This window comes from Phyllobates terribilis, unplaced genomic scaffold (assembly GCF_046119375.1).
Source record: "Phyllobates terribilis strain yellow unplaced genomic scaffold, ASM4611937v1 Scaffold_5__5_contigs__length_657084704, whole genome shotgun sequence".
In the NCBI taxonomy this organism is placed as follows: domain Eukaryota; kingdom Metazoa; phylum Chordata; class Amphibia; order Anura; family Dendrobatidae; genus Phyllobates; species Phyllobates terribilis.
In genome coordinates, this window is record NW_027362765.1 from 250239300 (window position 1) to 250258574 (window position 19275).

The following is a 19275-nucleotide window of genomic DNA, read 5'->3' on the forward strand; positions in this document are numbered from 1 at the left end:
TTCAAGTTCAAAAGTGATGCATGCAAATTTTTGTGACAACACATGCCCCTATTTACCACACCATTTTTGGGAGATTATACCAATTTACATGCACCTTTCTTATTGTATATTTTTGAGTTAAAGCCAGCACACACGACCTGAAAAATCTGGACAGTTATGTGTTCAAGCATAAAGTAAAAGTAACGGTATCCAAAATTAAAGGCATATCATCCTCTTTGCAAATGTAATAGATGTTACTTTTAGCCTTTCTTACTTTCAGATAACACTGTGATAACTCTCCATACACATGTGGCGGCCCTGCTGCGCATGAGTGCCACAGATCCTAGAGGGGTGCATGGACGGATTCCTCCACAAGAGGCCCTCATAGCATACACACACCTCCACCTTCTACCTCAGACCACCAGAGGGAGCCCGGATAGGGATATAAATAGGGAAGGTGGAGCTAGGCAGTCAGTTCCTCTGGAGAGTTCAGCAAGTACAGATCTGAATACAGAGTCGAGCTCAGTCTGTGAGGAGTCTAGAGAACATAACTAATAGTTCAGCAGTGGAGCACGAGGCTCAGTTAGAGCCCAAGGCGTGCCGACGCCATAAGAGCGGTGAAGCGCGGCAAGCTGCCGCTAGAGTGTATAGTCTAGTGAGGGCCTCGAGTGAGGCCGAAGGCTAGAGGAGTGAGTAGCATTGGGGGCAGAGGAGCTGTACAAGCTCACCCCAGAAAACATTTACCGGACACCGGGCCTGCGTCTACAGGGCCGTATATTCCCCTGTAGAGACAACCGGAGACCCCTGGAAGACTTCAGGTCCCAGGATCACCCAAGAGCTGATACGTACCAGAGCCAGGGGTCACGGAGGCCCTGCAAGCTGGGAGCGTGTACTCCAAGAGAAGGCCCTACCACAAAGTCAGCCGGTGCAGGACAGACAAAGTTAGGCCTAGCTCCAGGCAGGTTAGAAACTTACTACACAAAGACAAGAAACAGGAGGCCCTATACCCACTCACTGGGGAGAATCCTGATATGCACCCTTCACCCTACAGTGCTCCGGAATGTGCCTGGACTTCCATCAGTAAAAGGTACTGAAGTGAACTGTGTGTGTTTGCCTATCCTTCTTCAGTCAAGGCTGGGTTTCCCCTGTCCTGCATCCCTACATCCACGCTGCCCTGAGGCCTAGCTCCACCTGTGGGGAGCTATACCACCCAAGCTGCCTTAACACCGGCCTCAGTGGGATGCCGCAGCGCTGGTGGTCCTCACCAGACACCACAGGTGGCATCACGAACTTTCATATAATTATCCACCCTTTTAAAGAGAGGCCCAGAGTACGGGCCCAGGAACCGACTACCGCGACATCCCCAAGACCAGGCTACAAGGCCCGGGCGCCGAGTCGTCCCCATCCCCTGGGCGCGTCATCTCTTTCCTGGCGTCACGAACAGGATTCCGTGCCCGCTGCAACGATGGAGTGTTGTGCCCGTTGCCACCGGGTACTGTGCGCCTTTAATCAAAAAATGTGTATTTAACTGTGGTGAAGATTGCCGCCATTGTTGGGCCGCCAAGCGGGAAGAAGGGCGTAACCGCGGGAAACTGAGAGGCGTACCTGCAAAATCGCGCGAAGTCCCGGACACGCCCCATGCCTCGATGTAAAACCAGGAAGCGCCAGGTCCTGGAAGGAGCGCCGTTGAATGCTCTGACGTAGGACGCAAGCGACGCAAGGTCCTGAAGAAGACCGTCACCTGCAGAGCTGCGGCCTACCAGAAGAAAAGAAAAGAAGGTAGGCCACGGATTGCTAGGGGGGCGCCAGGATGTCCGAGGAACAGCACAACGCCGGAATACCGGTTAACCGCCCTGATGCTCAACCCGCGCCTGACGCCGAGCTGGCCGAAGCAGCCGCTCCACCAGCAGGGCCTGTAACCCCTGTCATACCTATGGCCCTACCGTACATCCCTGGAGCGAAGTGGCTCCCCCAGTACAGCGGCAAACCAGATACCCTGTCTGGATTTAAACGGAAAATATGCGGTATACTGGACATGTACTCTATTACAGGCAAGCAGAGAGCCGTTGTTGTATTGGGACAATTGACTGGTGCTGCGGAACAAGAAGTAGAAATCTGGTCGGCAGCAGACCAGGAGTCAGTGTCCGCAATCTTTAAAAAGTTACAGACTGTCTTTGAAAATCGTACTGAGACAGACCTCCGGATGAGGTTCTACAACTGCTCTCAGCTACCGGAGGACAGTGTTCGGGACTATGCCTGGCATCTACAAGGGGCCCTGCGGGCTCTGAAACAGGTTAGTCCAACCAGAATCAACGATGAAAATAAAATGCTGAAGGAACAGTCTATCCGGCGACTGAGGTCCCAAGAGGAGAGCAGGACTGTGCGTTGGTGGTCCCTGGATCATCCAGATGCCACCTTTGACACCCTTAAGGACATGGCTATAAAAGGACTGCAGCCCCTGGAAAGAACTGCTATCCAATGTTACCAGGGTGGGGCCATCCAGGTGCCTCCAGCGTCCACCTTTTCCCCGGTGGCTGCTGAAGCCAAGGTGCAAGCAACGTCCCCTAGTGAGCTGGACAGCCTGCGCTCTGAAGTGCGTCAGTTGAGCAAAACCCTGACCACTGTACTGAGTGCCCTGCAGCTGCGGACGGAGCCCGAGGAGGAAGGAAGGATCCTGCTAGCCGACAGCCCTGAGGATGTCCCCTGGATGAGAAGGAGGAAGAGGACAACGCCACCCCCTGGGACGATCAGTGACCAACGCTGTCCACTGAGGAACCCTGTCTGCCACCGCTGATGACGCGCCCCCTGGGCCGTGGGGTACCCGGAGCCGGGCCTGTAGATGCTGGGGGGTTGTAGTCACCGTGGCGGCGACCCTGTCCGTGACCCAGGGCGGTCAAACCAGGGTAGTTTGTGTATAGTCCGACTACGCCACCTGTGGAATGCGGTTATTGGGAACCGCCGCTGCGGAGCAGTCCACTGAAGCTGATGGTGTGTGCAGCAAGGTGATGTGACTCCCCACAGGAAGAGTGGAGCTTCAGGGCAGCGTGTATGGATGATGGTGGTGATAGTGCCGGGATCAGTAATAATGACACGGAGTCGTTGCAGTGCAGTTCTAGGGTCTTTACTGGTGGCAATTATATAGGCCCCAATGGGAGTACTTGCTAGGGATGAGGGCCTGGTCAGTCTGGGAGCAATCCGAGAATCCTCCTGGCCAGGTGGAGTTGTAGGCCTGCCGTTCTGACTGTACTCTTTGGCTATCCCGCTTATAGTCGTGTTGTAGCCCACGTCCCTGAGTGTAACTTGCTGTGCTCACCCGTATGGCTGGCGACTCGGATCCCATGTATTCCTCGCTCCTCTGTGGCGGCACTGATCCTCTCATGTGGCTGAGCCTCCGGGCTTCTGTTGGGGCCAGGAGACCTACAATCTCCTGCCGTGCGGTTTCTGCTGCTGGGTGTGCAATCCCCACAGCCTCGGACTCCGGTGTCCGGTTCTCTGTAAGTACTTTGGCCAGGACGAGCTCTGTCAGCTCCATTCCTCAGCTCCTTGCTCCTTTGTGTGCTACTTGACTCCTCACTAGACTCTGACTTAGACTAACCCCGCCTCCAGACCCAGTTATAAAGGGCAGGATCCTCCCCTTTCTGGTCTGGAGCAGGAGGTGTTGCATGTAATGTGTTCTTGGCCAGGAAACCCCTGTTTTGCTCCCGGACATGGTATTACTACCACTGTGGCAACCAGACCCTCTGGGGTGCCACATTCCCCCTTAGTAAATTTCAGTACTCCGGGACTGAGAATATTTTGCAAAATAACAGATAACAATAAACAAGGTAGATTAGGAATATTTACAAGTATTACAGTCTTTATAGGTCACAGTATAGTCCGTAACCAGGTGTAGTTTGAGGGACCCGTCCAAAACCCTCCAAGGAGGCCCTGGGGTGGCTGCAGGGCATTGATGATCCGGATGTTGGACCACATCTTCAGCCACCTCCACGGGTTTTTGTTCTGTGGTCTGGCACAAAAGGGGCACTTTACAGGTGCAACTATTTACAGGCAAAGTTTTTGGTTATCCATTGTCCATAACCTGAAAGTCTTTTTGGACCCTGTCGGGTAACTGGAAAAACATATTTCGTACACACATACTAACATTTCAGTTATATTTTACATTTCAAATTCTCCATCGAGCAGGGATCTGACCTCTGGTGATTCTGGTAGACCTACGTAACACACTGTCTGTCTGTGTTCTACCTTGGTCCCCTGTATCTACCCCTGGTGTGACGGGTTCAGCGTGAACTGCGCTACAGGTATTTTGAGGTGTCACTGGTAGGTTGGGCAGCTTCCTACGGATCCTTTGGCTTACTGTGGGTACGACAGGCTCGCTACTAGCAGAGGGTAGATTCTCCTGGTCTGCTGATGAGGAATCTTCTGTCTCCGGGACCAATGGTTCTTCCAACTCTACTGGGACTTCTACAGCTCCCTGAGGGGCTGGTTGGAGAAATGTAAGGACTGGCACAACAATGGCATTATTCACCTGCATCCATGACCGGGGAAATTCTTCGAGTACTGTGCTGACCATTTCTTCCACTTCCTCTGCGGGTTGAGGGATATCTTGGCCTTCTTCAGCATGCTGTAGCTGCTCGGGACACTTCTTCAGGTGGTCTCTGGAAACTGTTGCTGTCGTTTCACCTCCATCCTTACTTATGAGGTACACCTTGGTGTTATCATGACTTGATGGTAGAATGGTGTACGGCTTTTTCCCACTGGTCATCCAATTTATGGAGCTGCCTTTTTCTCTTTAGGACTTGCTCTCCCGGTGACAAGGGGGCTGCAGGTGCATGTTGATTGTAAGTCCTCTCTTGCCTTTCTCTTGCTTGGGACAGACTTCTTTCAACACTTTCCTGTACCTTACGGTATTGCTGTTGCCGCTCAGTGTCCCAATCTGCATCCGGTGAGGCGTCCTCTGGTGTCAGAACTCCCATATCCAGATCGATGGGCAGCTTACCAGGTCTCGCTCTCATCAGGTAAGCTGGTGTGCAGTTGGTGGAGTTCACTGGGATATGATTGTAGAGGTCCACCAGGTCTGGCAACTTTTCTGGCCACAGACTGCGTTCCTCCAGGGGCAATGTCTTCAGTAGGTCTATCACCACCTGATTCATCTTTTCACACATCCCGTTGGTCTGGGGGTGATAAGGCGTTGTCCTGATCTTCTTGCAGCCATACAGGTTGCAGAATTCCTGGAATACTTCTGCTTCGAAGGCCGGACCTTGGTCAGTTAGCACACGTTCTGGGTAACCATGCGGGCGGCAGAAGTGCTGTTGGAAAGCTCTGGCTGCTGTCTGAGCCGTTTGGTCCTTGACTGGCACTACTACCAGGAACTGGGAGTAGTGGTCTACGATGGTGAGAGCGTAGACATAGCCTGACCTGCTCGGGGATAGCTTCACATGGTCCAGGGCTACCAGTTCGAGTGGCTGCTTGGTGATGATGGGCTGCAGGGGAGCCCTCTGGCTGTCACGGTCTTTTCTTCTCAGGTTGCATGGTCCGCATTCTCGACACCACCTCTCGACTGCTTTCCTCATGCCAACCCAATATAACCGTTCACGTAGCAGGACTTCCAGCTTCTTCCATCAAAAATGTCCTGCTCCATCGTGGTACGCTTCCAGGACCATAGACGCATCTCGCCTCGGGACTACCACCTGCCAGACCAGCTCATGTGTCTGGGAGTTGACTGTTCTTCGACACAGCTTCCCTTCATAGATGAACAGCTTGCTCTTTTCTTTCCACAGCTGTTTGGTTTCTTCTGGAGCATCTGAATCAGGGTATGAGTCAGCTTGTGTTAGCAACTCTTTGACTAGGCAAACAGCCGGGTCACTGTCTTGTGTTTCTGCCCATCCATGGTGGGGCAATGGATTGAACGTGGCTTCTCTGTTGGCAGAGCACCTGTTCTTCACACAATGGGAGCACTGCTTTATCCCGTGGTGGTGGAACGCGGGGATTTCTATCTCTTCCAGCTCCTCTGGGTCTTCTCCCCAGTCTGGCAAGTTAGGCATTCTGGACAGCACATCTGCGTTTGCATTCTTGTGCCCAGCCCGGTACTTGATGGTGAATTCGTAATTAGACAGTCGGGCCATCCATCTTTGTTTCAGGGCACCAAGTTTTGCAGTGTCCAGGTGTGTCAGCGGGTTATTATCCGTGTACACAGTGAATTTGGACGAGGCGAGATAATGTTTGAAGCGCTCAGTCACAGCCCAGACGATGGCAAGGAACTCCAACTTGAAGGAGCTGTAGTTTTCTGGGTTCCTTTCTGTGGGCCGGAGCTTCCTGCTGGCGTAGGCTATTACCCTTTCTCTGCCTTGTTGGATCTGGGACAGCACCGCTCCCAGTCCCACGTTGCTCGCGTCTGTGTGAACGATGAAGGGCTGTCCATAATCAGGGTAGGCCAGGACCTCGTCTCCTGTGAGAGCCATCTTCAGCCTGGTGAAGGACTCATCTTCCAGCTTGTCCCATTTGAATGGTGGTTTCTGGTTCTTGGCCTTTCTGGACTGGCCTATCAGGAGGTCCTGCATGGGTGCTGCCATCTTGGTGAAGCCTGGTATAAACCTTCGGTAGTAGCCTACCAAGCTGAGGAACTGCCGCACTTCTTTGATGGTGGAAGGTCTCGGCCAGTCCTTGATTACGGTGACCTTGTTGGGGTCTGGTGCTACATCGTCAGCGCTTACCACATGTCCTAAGTACTGTACTTTGGGCTTCAGCAGGTGGCACTTAGACGGCTTCACCTTCAGGCCAAAGCCAGCCAGGGCTTCAAACACTTCTGCCAGGTGTTTCAGATGATCCTCATATGGTTTGGAGTATACTATGACGTTATCCAGGTACAGCAGGACTGTCTCGAAATTCTTATGCCCTAGACAGCACTCCATCAACTGCTGGAAGGTTCCTGGGGCGTTGCAGAGCCCGAATGGCATGCAGTTGAACTCGCTGAGGCCCATCGGGGTGGTGAATGCGGTCTTTTCCTTATCCGTCTCTGCTACAGGAACCTGCCAATACCCACTAGTAAGATCCAAAGTAGAGAAATAATTAGCAGATTTTAATGCAGCTAGTGACTCCTCTATCCTGAGTAGCGGGTATGCATCTTTATGAGTTATGCGGTTAATTTGCCTGTAGTCTACACGCATTCTCATTGTGCCATCCTTTTTCTTTACAAGAACTAATGGAGCTGCCCAGGGGCTACAACTGTCTCTTATTACCCCAGCCTCCTTCATCTCTCACAACATCCCTTTGGCATTTTGGTAGTGCGCTGGCGGTACAGGCCAGTACCTTTCTTTAATATGTGGATGGTCTCCCGTGGGGATATGGTGTTGAACCCCCTTTACCTGCCCGAAGTCGAGCGGGTGTTTACTGAAGACCCTTTCATACTCTTGGACCACCCGGTATACTCCTTGTTTTTGGAGTTGAGGGGTGGAGTCAGTGTCCACATGCAGCTTCTGACACCAGTCCTTCATCTGTCCCTTGGAGCCATTATCCTCCGCCTGTTTGGATGGAGGTAAGGGTTCCACTGTCTTTATAGAATTTTGATTGATGGTGAATAGCTTGGCTAGGGTGGCATACCGGGGCAAATGGACTTCTTTTTCCCCAATGTTCAGGATGCGGACTGGCACTTTCCCATGGCGGACATCAACCACCCCCCTGGCTGTCAAGATGGTGGGCCTACTGTCAGAGTAGACGGGCTCTACCAGGGCCTGGTAATCCCTACCCCTTAGACCGATGGCTGCCCGGCACCATATCAGCATTTCACTTCTTGGGGGGCATGGCAATAGGGAATGGGTCACTCATCCTGACACTGCCAATCTCACCACCAGACAGTTCTACCTGTTGTCTTTTCATCAGGGCTCTGATCTCTCTTTGCAGAACCCGCTGCTGGCTGGAACTGGCGGTCTCCGCAATCTGCTGTAATAAGACAATTATTTTTGCAAGACAATTTTCAATGACATTAGTGCCTAAAGTTATCATAGGATGACTTTCTCTGCGATCAATTTCGTCAATAATCAGTGCTTGTGCTGGCAGTTCGACTTTGCCAACCTTTATGGTCACTTCTTTGAACCCCACCTGAGGTACGGGTTGACCATTGCTGGCATAAATGCTCAAATGTTCATCTGGACGGCGGGTAATGTCAGAGTCAGTCCAGTACCGTTTGAAAAGAATGTAGGGGATTGTGGTCACCTGGGATCCAGTGTCCAGCAACGCGCTCATTGGAAAGCCGTCCAGCATGACAGGTAGGACTGGTCATCCTCCCACATATTTGTCTCACCAGCTTGATGGGCCTGGTGGTCTTATGCCTGGGGGTTGGCCCTCTGCCCCAGGTTTTGCTCGTTTAAATGACAGTACCTTGCATAATGTCCTGGCTGGTTGCAGCGGCGGCAGATGGGTTGTCCGTCCTGGTCGTAGCGGTCGCTGTTCCTCCCTCTGGATGGTGGAATCCTCTTCTGTCGGCGCCACGGGACGTTCTCCGGACTGGAAGCCAGCTGGCTCTTTCCTTTGGGATACACCTGCATGGACTGCACAGTTTTAGTTAGCGCAGCTACACTTTTAGTTAACTCTTGGACCTGATGGTGCAGGTCTGTAGACGGGGCACTGTCCAGAGTCTGTGCATCAGCTCCTACAGGCTCTGGGGAAAAGGGTGCCACCTCCTGGTGGTAGGTGATAGCTGGGCGCCGGTGAGCTGTAGCGCCACCTGATGCTGGTTCTCGTAGCACCCGGATGGCCCTGTCCTTAAACTGAGCAAAGTCCAAGTCAGGGTTTTGCAGAGCCATTATACGCAGCTGGGTTCGGTGGGCGCTGGACAGTAAACCCTCAATAAATTGCTCAGTTAACAGTCTGTTTTCATCACGCACACTGTCAGGGTCTACCTGTTTGATGGCCCTCAGCGCCTCCTGCAGGTTTAAAGCATAGTCCTGTACACTGTCCTGTGCCCGTTGTTTGCACCCATAAAACTTCATCTTTATCTCTGCTGTAGTACGGGTGTCAAAAGTGTCCTTTAGACGGGCCAGTATCTCTTTTACAGTCCCTTTTTCTCTGGCTGACCAGGATTTTACTTCTCTCTGGGCTGCACCAATCAACTGGCCTATGAGGATGCTCACTTTCTGCTCCTCGAACAGGGGGTATACTTTAAATAAACTGCTTAGTCTCTCCTTGAAGTCACTCAGGGTGTGCGACTCTCCTGAGTACTGGGGCAACCACGCCGCCCCCGGTATATATGGCATTACCGCGGCAGCGGCCGCGCTGGTGGTTGAAGTTCCCTCGACACTGGGTGTCCGCTTCCCCCCTAGTGAACCGTGGCCTACCTTCTTTCACTTTTCTTCTGTAGGCCGCAGTTCCGCAGGCGATGGTCTCCGTTGAGGACCTGTCGTCGCTTGCTTCTGATGTCAGCGCTCGCTGGGGCTCCTTTCACCTGGCGCTGCGTCCGTGCGTGGGGCGGGGCTTTGGACTTCGCACGTTTCCAGCAGTTACGCCCCTCTTCTTCCTGCGCGGCGATCCGGAAATGGCGGCCAATGGCGGGAAACCGGCGACAAATGGCAGGAAATCTTCACCATGGTAGGCAACACAGTCTGTGAAGGTGCGCAGTACCCGGTGGTAGCGGGCACGCTATCCTGCCGACTACGCCAAAGTTGACGCGCCCCCTGGGCTGTGGGGTACCTGGAGCCGGGCCTGTAGATGCTGGGGGGTTGTAGTCACCGTGGCGGCGACCCTGTCCGTGACCCAGGGCGGTCAAACCAGGGTAGCTTGTGTATAGTCCGACTACGCCACCTGTGGAATGCGGTTATTGGGAACCGCCACTGCGGAGCAGTCCACTGAAGCTGATGGTGTGTGCAGCAAGGTAATGTGACTCCCCACAGGAAGAGTGGAGCTTCAGGGCAACGTGTATGGATGATGGTGGTGATAGTGCCGGGATCAGTAATAATGACACGGAGTCGTTGCAGTGCAGTCCTAGGGTCTTTACTGGTGGCAATTATATAGGCCCCAATGGGAGTACTTGCTAGGGAAGAGGGCCTGGTCAGTCTGGGAGCAATCCGAGAATCCTCCTGGCCAGGTGGAGTTGTAGGCCTGCCGTTCTGACTGTAGTCTTTGGCTATCCCGCTTATAGTCGTGTTGTAGCCCACGTCCCTGAGTGTAACTTGCTGTACTCACCCGTATGGCTGGCGACTCGGATCCGGTGTATTCCTCGCTCCTCTGAGGTGGCACTGATCCTCTCGTGTGGCTGAGCCTCCGGGCTTCTGTTGGGGCCAGGAGACCTACAATCTCCTGCCGTGCGGTTTCTGCTTCTGGGTATGCAATCCCCACAGCCTCGGACTCCGGTGTCCGGTTCTCTGTAAGTACTTTGGCCAGGACGAGCTCTGCCAGCTCTAGTCCTCAGCTCCTTGCTCCTTTGTGTCCTACTTGACTCCTCACTAGACTCTGACTTAGACTAAACCCTGTTTTGCTCCCAGACATGGTATTACTACCACTGTGGCAACCAGACCCTCTGGGGTGCCACACTGCCACAAGGCAGGTCACACCATCCAGAGCTGTTCTTTAAACGAGAAAACCCTGGGTCCGAGGGCCAACACCCAGGAATAGACTCAGCAGGCCCCTCCGACTGGCATAGCAGGTACGTGGGAGGAAGACCTTTCCTGTCCATAATCCTGGACAGCATTGCGATACCTGCCCTGCTGGACACTGGATCTCAGGTAACAATTATGCCTGATGTCCTTTACAAGAGATACTGGTCCATGGACAGTCTCCAACCCCCGAACCCAGACTTTTCAGTATATGCCTCTAATGGCCTCCCTCTTAACCTAGTCGGGGTTAAGGATGTGACGGTAAAGGTGGGGAGAATGGAGCTGAAGGACCAGGGACTCATTGTAGTGGAAACTGTCTCTGATGACTCAGGACAGAATATGGTACTCGGCACTAACATTGTTGGTAACTGTTTGGAGGAAGTGGTGTTTTTGCTCCAACAGCTCGCTAACGCCACCAGACCGGGGCGGAGAAGAGCGATCCAGAATGAGATCCGAGCCCTGATCTACCAGCAGCAAGTAAAGCTATCCAGTGGTGAGATTGGTAATGTGCGGGTAACAGACCCCATACCCATTGTGATCCCCCCAATGAGTGAAATGCTTATCTGGTGTAGAGCAGCAATAGGTCTTAAAGGACAGAGCTACCAGGCGGTAGTAGAACCCCTTAGCTCAGTGCACAGACCTACAGGGGCAGTGGATGTACGCAATGGGAGGGTGCCCGTCAGTCTTCTCAACTATGGGGAAGATGAGGTCAGATTACCACGCTATGTCACTGTTGCCAAGTTACACGCTGTAAATAACAACTCCATTCACACGGCAGAGTCCTTGACCTCCCCAGACCAGGTGGAGGATAATGACCCGGCAACCCAGGTGGAGGATTGGTGTCAACAGCTCCATGTTGGGACAGACACCACTCCTGCCCACCAGAAACTGAGGGTACACCGGGTGGTTCAGGAATACGCGCAGGTATTCAGCAAGCACCCACTTGACTTTGGGAGGATTAAGGGGGTACAACATCACATCCCCACAGGTGATCATCCACCCATCAAAGAACGTTACAGGCCTATACCACCAGCACACTACCAGAAAGCCAAGGAGATGTTGCACGACATGAAGAAGGCAGGGGTAGTAAGGGATAGTTGTAGTCCCTGGGCAGCTCCCCTAGTTCTAGTCAGGAAAAAGGATGGAAGCATGAGAATGTGTGTAGATTACAGACAAGTAAATCACATTACACATAAAGATGCATACCCTTTACCACTTATAGAGGAATCCCTGGCTGCATTAAAGTCTGCAAATTACTTTTTCACCATTGACCTCACTAGTGGGTACTGGCAAGTAGCTGTGGCTGAGGAGGATCAGGAGAAGACGGCCTTCACCACCCCGATGGGACTCTGCAAGTTCAACAGTATGCCGTTTGGACTCTGCAATGCCCCCGGAACGTTCCAGAGATTGATGGAGTGCTGCCTGGGACACCGCAACTTCAAGACTGTGTTACTATACCTGGATGACGTGATAGTGTACTCCAAGGCATATGAGGACCACTTGAAGCACCTGGCGGAGGTATTTGAGTCACTATCCCGGTACGGGATGAAGCTGAAGCCCTCAAAGTGCCACCTGCTCAAGAGAAAGGTACAGTACCTGGGGCACATTGTTAGTCCAGAGGGAGTAGCACCAGACCCGGAGAAGGTCACTGCCATCCGGAAGTGGCCGGAGCCGAAGAACCTCAAGGAGGTGCGTCAGTTCCTGGGACTAGTAGGATACTACCGGAGGTTTGTAAAAGACTACACTAAGAAAGCAGCCCCTCTGCAAGACCTCCTGGTAGGACAGTCCCCCAAAGGCAGAAATCCCCCATTCCACTGGGGTAAGGAGCAAGCCGAGTCATTTCAGGAGATGAAGGAGATCCTGACAGGCAACGTGATCCTAGCCTACCCTGACTACAGCCAACCGTTCCTGCTGTATACTGATGCCAGCAACGAAGGACTGGGAGCTGTCCTAAGTCAGAAGCAGAATGGCCAAGAGAAAGTGATCGCATACGCAAGCAGGAAGCTCTGCCCGACTGAGAGAAACCCAGAGAACTATAGCAGCTTTAAGTTAGAGTTCCTGGCCTTGGTCTGGGCCATCACTGAAAGGTTCAAGCACTACCTAGCCTCCAGCAAGTTCACTGCCAACACTGACAATAACCCCTTGACCATCTTGAAACAGCCAAGCTAGGAGCCATGGAGCAGCGATGGATGGCTCGGCTGTCAAACTACCAATTCACAATTAAATACCGGGCGGGCCGCAAGAATGCCAACGCCGATGCCCTGTCCAGGATGCCTGACCAGTCAGACACAGAAGAAGAAGTGTATGACCTGGAGGAGATTGAGCTACCTGTCTTTCACCGGAATGGGATGATCCACGAGCAACGAGCCTCCAGGAGGCAGCGTGGGAAGAGGTTAAACCCTTTGCCTCACCACAGCTGGAAAGAGACCCAGGACAGTGACCTGGTTGTCAGCCGTATCCAGGAGCTGATAACCCAAGAAGGTTCCTCCCTGGAGAAGGAAGCGTCTCTGCAAGCAAAGCAGCTGTGGAACGAGAGAAGCCGGCTGTTTATCTACCGTGAGAAGCTGTGCCGGAGGTACGTCAATCCTAAAACCCATGAGATGGTATGGCAGATAGTGGTCCCCAAGACAGACATCCAAATGGTGTTGGAGGCCTACCACGATCAGGCGGGGCACTTTGGCTGGAAGAAGCTAGAGACCCTGCTGAAGTGTCGATTCTACTGGGTAGGAATGCGCAGCTCCATTGAGCGGTGCTGCCGAGACTGTGGACCCTGTAGCCTCAGAAGAAAAGACTACAGCAGCCAGAAGGCACCCCTGCAACCCATCAAGACGACTCGACCCCTGGAGATCCTGGCCCTGGACCATGTCAAGCTGTCACCCAGCAGGTCAGGGTACTCCTATGCCCTGACCATGGTGGATCACTACTCCAGGTTCCTGGTGGTCGCCCCCGTCAAAGACCTGACGGCAGAGACAGCAGCAAAAACGTTCCAGGCGTGTTTCTGCAGGCCCCATGGATACCCTGAGCAGGTGCTGACGGACCAAGGCCCGGCCTTTGAGGCTGAGTTGTTCAAAGAGTTCTGCCATCTCTACGGGTGTAACAAGATAAGAACTACACCATACCACCCACAAACCAATGGCCTCTGTGAAAAGATGAACAACATCGTCATCGACCTGCTGAAGACCTTACCACTTGAGGAGAGGAACCAGTGGCCAGACCTACTACCTGACCTGGTAGATCTGTACAATCACATACCTGTAAGTTCCACCAATTGCACTCCAGCATATCTCATGCGAGCAAGACCAGGAAAGTTGCCCATGGACCTGGAGCTCGGTGTTGTAGAACCAGAAGCAGATGTGACCACTGAGGACTGGGACACAACCAGACAGGAGCAGTACAGAAGAGTACAAGCCTGTGTCGAAGACAGTCTCACTCGGGTGAGGGACAAGCAGAAAGCTCGATACAACAGAGGTGCCCCAGCAGGACCCTTCACACCTGGTGCAGTAGTGTTAAAAAGGAAGAGAAGAAACCACAAACTTGATGACCAGTGGGAGAGAGAACCCTACACTGTGTTGAATTCAAGATTTGATAATAAGAAAATCTGTTTGATTAGCAGAGACGGGGGAAGAACAACTGTTACGGTATCTAGAGACCACCTGAAGTTGTGTCCAGACCTGCTAAAGCCCCAAGAAGAAGTGCCTCTCATTATCCCGGAGGAACCTAAAGAAGCAGTAATCCATACTGACTTAGGAGACTTCCTGGCAGATTGGCCTCAACTAGGAGGAGCAGTAATAATCCCTGTGATCCACTTCTTTCAACAGCCAGAAGACCCTCCACAGCAAGTAGAGCCTGTAAGTGCTTCAGAAGAGCCTGCTCAAGAAGAATCCCCGGAAGAAGGATCCTCGGTTGGAGCAGAGCAAGAAGGACCAGCCAATGGTATACTTGCCAGTCCCATAGAGAGGTTAAGGCAGCCCTGCAGTTCCCCAACACTTAGAACTGACAGAATGGGAGGTAGTGCAAATACTAGTGCCTCACGCATCCCAGTACCACGTAGGTCTACACGTAGTACACTAGGTCAACCCCCTGTCAGATACACTGAGTAAAATAGTTAAACTTCTGACAAGTGTAAATAGTTACCCCTGGGGTATTATATAGCATTGTATTGTATATTACTGTATTATCTTGTATATTGCCATGTATTCATTGCCTTTTATATGCATTTAACTTATATTTTTGCCTTCAGTAATGGACAATTCAAGTGATATGGACACTTTACCTATTTACTTCTCATTACCCGTATGGGTACCTAAGAACTCTGTGGCTGAGGACTATGTGAAGCCCACAGACTTTTCTTTGTAAATATTTGCACTCCCAGGAGTGCCCCATTGAGCAACCTCTCCGGAAGAGACTTGGACTTCTAGGTTGCTTATTCCAATACATATATCTATTTATTACTTATTAATGTTATATGCAACGTTTAAGAATGTGCCTCCCATAAAGGGAAGATTGTTGTAGTTCATGCTATATTGTTGTTTCAAAATGTACTTCAGCCCGGGAGTGCTGAGCTTTGCTAGGGGGGAATGTGGCGCCCCTGCTTTGCATGAGTGCCACAGATCCTAGAGGGGTGCATGGACGGATTCCTCCACAAGAGGCCCTCATAGCATACACACACCTCCACCTTCTACCTCAGACCACCAGAGGGAGCCCGGATAGGGATATAAATAGGGAAGGTGGAGCTAGGCAGTCAGTTCCTCTGGAGAGTTCAGAAAGTACAGGTCTGAATACAGAGTCGAGCTCAGTCTGTGAGGAGTCTAGAGAACACAGCTAATAGTTCAGCAGTGAAGCACGAGGCTCCTGCAAGCTAGACTCAGGGAGCTCAGTTAGAGCCCAAGGCGTGCCGACGCCATAAGAGCGGTGAAGCGCGGCAAGCTGCCGTTAGTGTGTGTAGCCTAGTGAGGGCCTCGAGCGAGGCCGAAGGCTAGAGGAGTGAGTAGCATTGGGGGCAGAGGAGCAGTACAAGCTCACCCCAGAAAACATATACCGGACACCGGGTCCACGTCTACAGGGCCGTATATTCCCCTGTAGAGACAACCGGAGACCCCTGGAGGACTTCAGGTCCCAGGATCACCCAAGAGCTGATCCGTACCAGAGCCAGGAGTCACGGAGGCCCCGCAAGCTGGGAGCGTGTACTCCAAGAGAAGGCCCTACCACAAAGTCAGCCGGTGCAGGACAAACAAAGTTAAGCCTAGCTCCAGGCAGGTCAGAAACATACTACACAAAGGCAAGAAACAGGAGGCCCTATACCCGCTCACTGTGGAGAATCCTGATATGCACCCTTCACCCTACAGTGCTCCGGAATGTGCCTGGACTTCCATCAATAAAAGGTACTGAAGTGAACTGTGTGTGTTTGCCTATCCTTCTTCAGTCAAGGCTGGGTTTCCCCTGTCCTGCATCCCTACATCCACGCTGCCCTGAGGCCTAGCTCCACCTGTGGGGAGCTATACCACCCAAGCTGCCTTAACACCGGCCTCAGTGGGCTGTCGCAGCGCTGGTGGTCCTCACCAGACACCACAGGTGGCGTCACGAACTTTCATATAATTATCCACCCTTTTAAAGAGAGGCCCAGGGTACGGGCCCGGGAGCCGACTACCGCGACATCCCCAAGACCAGGCTACAAGGCCCGTGCGCCGAGTCGTCCCCATCCCCTGGGCGAGTCACACAGATAATCTATTAAATGTTACCTTCAGTCCTATGTGACATCACTAATAATACATAATCATAATAATAATAATACTTTCATCATGCTATGTAATAAATAGTAATCTTTGGTTTGTCACTTTCACAGCACACTGTCCATTTTTTCACCTATTTATAAACCACAATATGCTACCACCATAAAAAATGCCCAAGGCAGGAAAAATGTACCTCCCTGGTACTCTACACAGTAATGGTTCCAACCTTTGTACCTTCACATTGTAATAGTGCCCACTTCGTGTTTTCACATAGTAATAGTGCCTTCTCTTTTGCCATTAAAAGGTAATAGGGTCAACTATGTGACTTCACACAGGAATAGTGACTCCTCTGTGTCTTCTCATGATAATGGTTACCCATCTGTGCCTTTATACTGTAAAAGTGTCATCCAGTGTCCTCCAGAACTTTGGACCTTTGTCAAACCACAGTCTTTAAGTAACTTGTGGCTTGCTAGAGTAAGTGGTGGAGCAGGTAGCAGATACTCCTCTGCTGCCACCATAGCTTTCAAGTATATCTGCACAGATAAAGTTGAATGTGCCTCCTTCCTAGGTGATTTGCCAACTCCTCTAAGAGTCTAGGAGGCCTCTCGTATTTCTTGGTAGCTTCCCAAAGATTCCAGGTTAGCAAGTATGAATGAATTTCTTGGACATTCTATTCCTAAACCACTGGTGTTAATATAGAGTTGGGCTATATCCTAGGAAAGCTCTCCACATGAAAAGTTTCTGATGGAATGTGTCCAATCAGCAAGAAGAACATTTGTCAGGTCAGACAGTAACTTTGGATGAGAAGGTCTGGCTTTCATTTGAGATTTAAAAAGCTGTTTGATGGGGTTAAACTCAGGGCTCTGTATGGGCCAACCTATTTACTGTACACCAAGATCATTATACATTTCTTTAGTGATCTTGCTTTGTGAACAGGGTCCTGATCATGCTGGAACAAGAAAAGATCTTCATCAAACTACTACCACAAACATGGAACCTTTGTCTGCAGCAGCATTAACATTACCTTTTAAGGGGATTGGTAAAAATCCTCAAAAAAAAGCCATAGATCCTTTTTTTTAGTGGGTACTATATATGTATGTTAGAGTTCTCAGAATATATGTAAAAAAACTGCCAGCCAGTCAAAAATGATTCATCACTCCAGAAATCATATTTCCACTGATCCAGAGTTGGTAGCATCTTATGATACTGAAACTTATAAGACACTGGGTACTTTTTGTTTAACAAAGTGTCATACCTGTAAAGGTCTATCTCCATTTCTCATATTGGGTGTTGTTAGATATTGTGCAATCACTTTTATAGTCTCTGTCTTACCAGAGCCTGTATGTCCACTGTTGTCAAAGGGAGATAGAAAGAAAATAAAAATCAATGTTTAAAAATGATAAAAAGACAATAAAGATAAATATAGCTTTTGTCATGATAGTAAAATTTACGTATTTAGATATTATCATGGTACTCACCCAGCTGGCTGATTTAAATGGAATCTGTCACCAGTTTTTGAGCCTATGGACAAATGCCACCGCCTTTAACTGCCCCTGTGCTGCATTCCACAAACTTGTCTATTGTAGCATCGGCGTCTCAGCCTCCTCCCGGGCAGAGACACCGTTCCCCTCACCACCACGGCCCTGGTCCAGCGTCTTACGGCTCCTGCCCTGCAGCTACTGTGGCGCGCACTGCGCGTAGCTTCCCGGGCACTGTGCTTAGAGTGCGCACGCGCGCGCTCCCTCCCTCTTAATGGTCGGAGGACTTCCCCTATTTGAAGCACCTCCTCCAATCCAATATGGAGGTGCCTGTGCAAGGTTGTTGGTCTGTGTGCTAACACTTGCTTCAGCCCTCAGGTCCCGCTGCCTGTCAGTCCTGCCCGCCAGTCTGCCTGTCAGTCCTGTCCGCTAGTCTGCCTGCCAGTTACCAGCCGTGCCCGCCAGCCTGCTTACCTGGAAGCACCTGCCTGTTACTTGTAGTGCATGCCAGCCTGCCTACCTGGAGCACCTGCCTGTTACCTGTTGTGCCTGCCCGCCAGCCTACCTGGAGCACCTGCCTGTTACCTGTCGTGCCCGCCAGCTTGTCTACCCGGAGCACCTGTCTGGCTACCAGCCGAACCAGCCTGCTTATCTATCCGGACCACCCGTCAGCCTTCCTGCTCATCCGCTGTACCGGTCAGTTCCTGCCATCTGACCCGTGGGAGTCACTTGCTCTCACACAAGGTCGGTCCCAGAGTGGCACCTGGTCCCCCTGCTCGGTCCCTCCCTGGTTCACGGAGTCGATTGAGCCGCTGTGTGACCTTGGTCAGGCCGAGTAGGCACTTAGTCACGCCCCTCTGGTCCCTCCTTGCACCGAAGCACAGAGGTTCCACCTCCCGGCCCCCCGTAACAGTTTGCACAGGCCATGGAACCCGGTGGCCCCCAGGCTCCTTTGCTCTCTGACCTGTACCAGGAGGTCTCACGTCAGAGATCCCAACAGGAGACTATCCTGTCCTATCTGCGGTCAGTCAACTCTCGCCTGGACATGCTGTCCACCCCGTCTCTGTCCGTCTCTAGCCGAGCAGCACCCGCTCCGGCGGCACCTCAACCTACTGGTGCTATGGCACCCGGCTCTGGACCCCGGCTCTCTGCGCCTCCACGTTTTGGTGGTGACCCCGTCTTATGTCGAGGTTTCCTAAATCAGTGCACGCTGCACTCTGAACTCGTGGCACATCAGTTCCCCTCCAACCAGGCCAAGGTGGCGTTCATCATGTCTCACCTCACCTGGGAGGCATTGGCATGGCTTAAACCCTCTGTGGGAGAGAGGGGATCCTCTGGTGTCCGATCTTCCGGCTTTCCTCACTGCCTTCCGGAAGGTCTTCGATGAGCCCCGATGAAAATCTTTTACTGCCTCCTCACTTCTTCATCTCCCTCAAGGGAGCCTCACCGTGGGTCAGTATGCCATACATTTTCGAACCCTCGCATTTGAGCTTGCCTGGAACAACG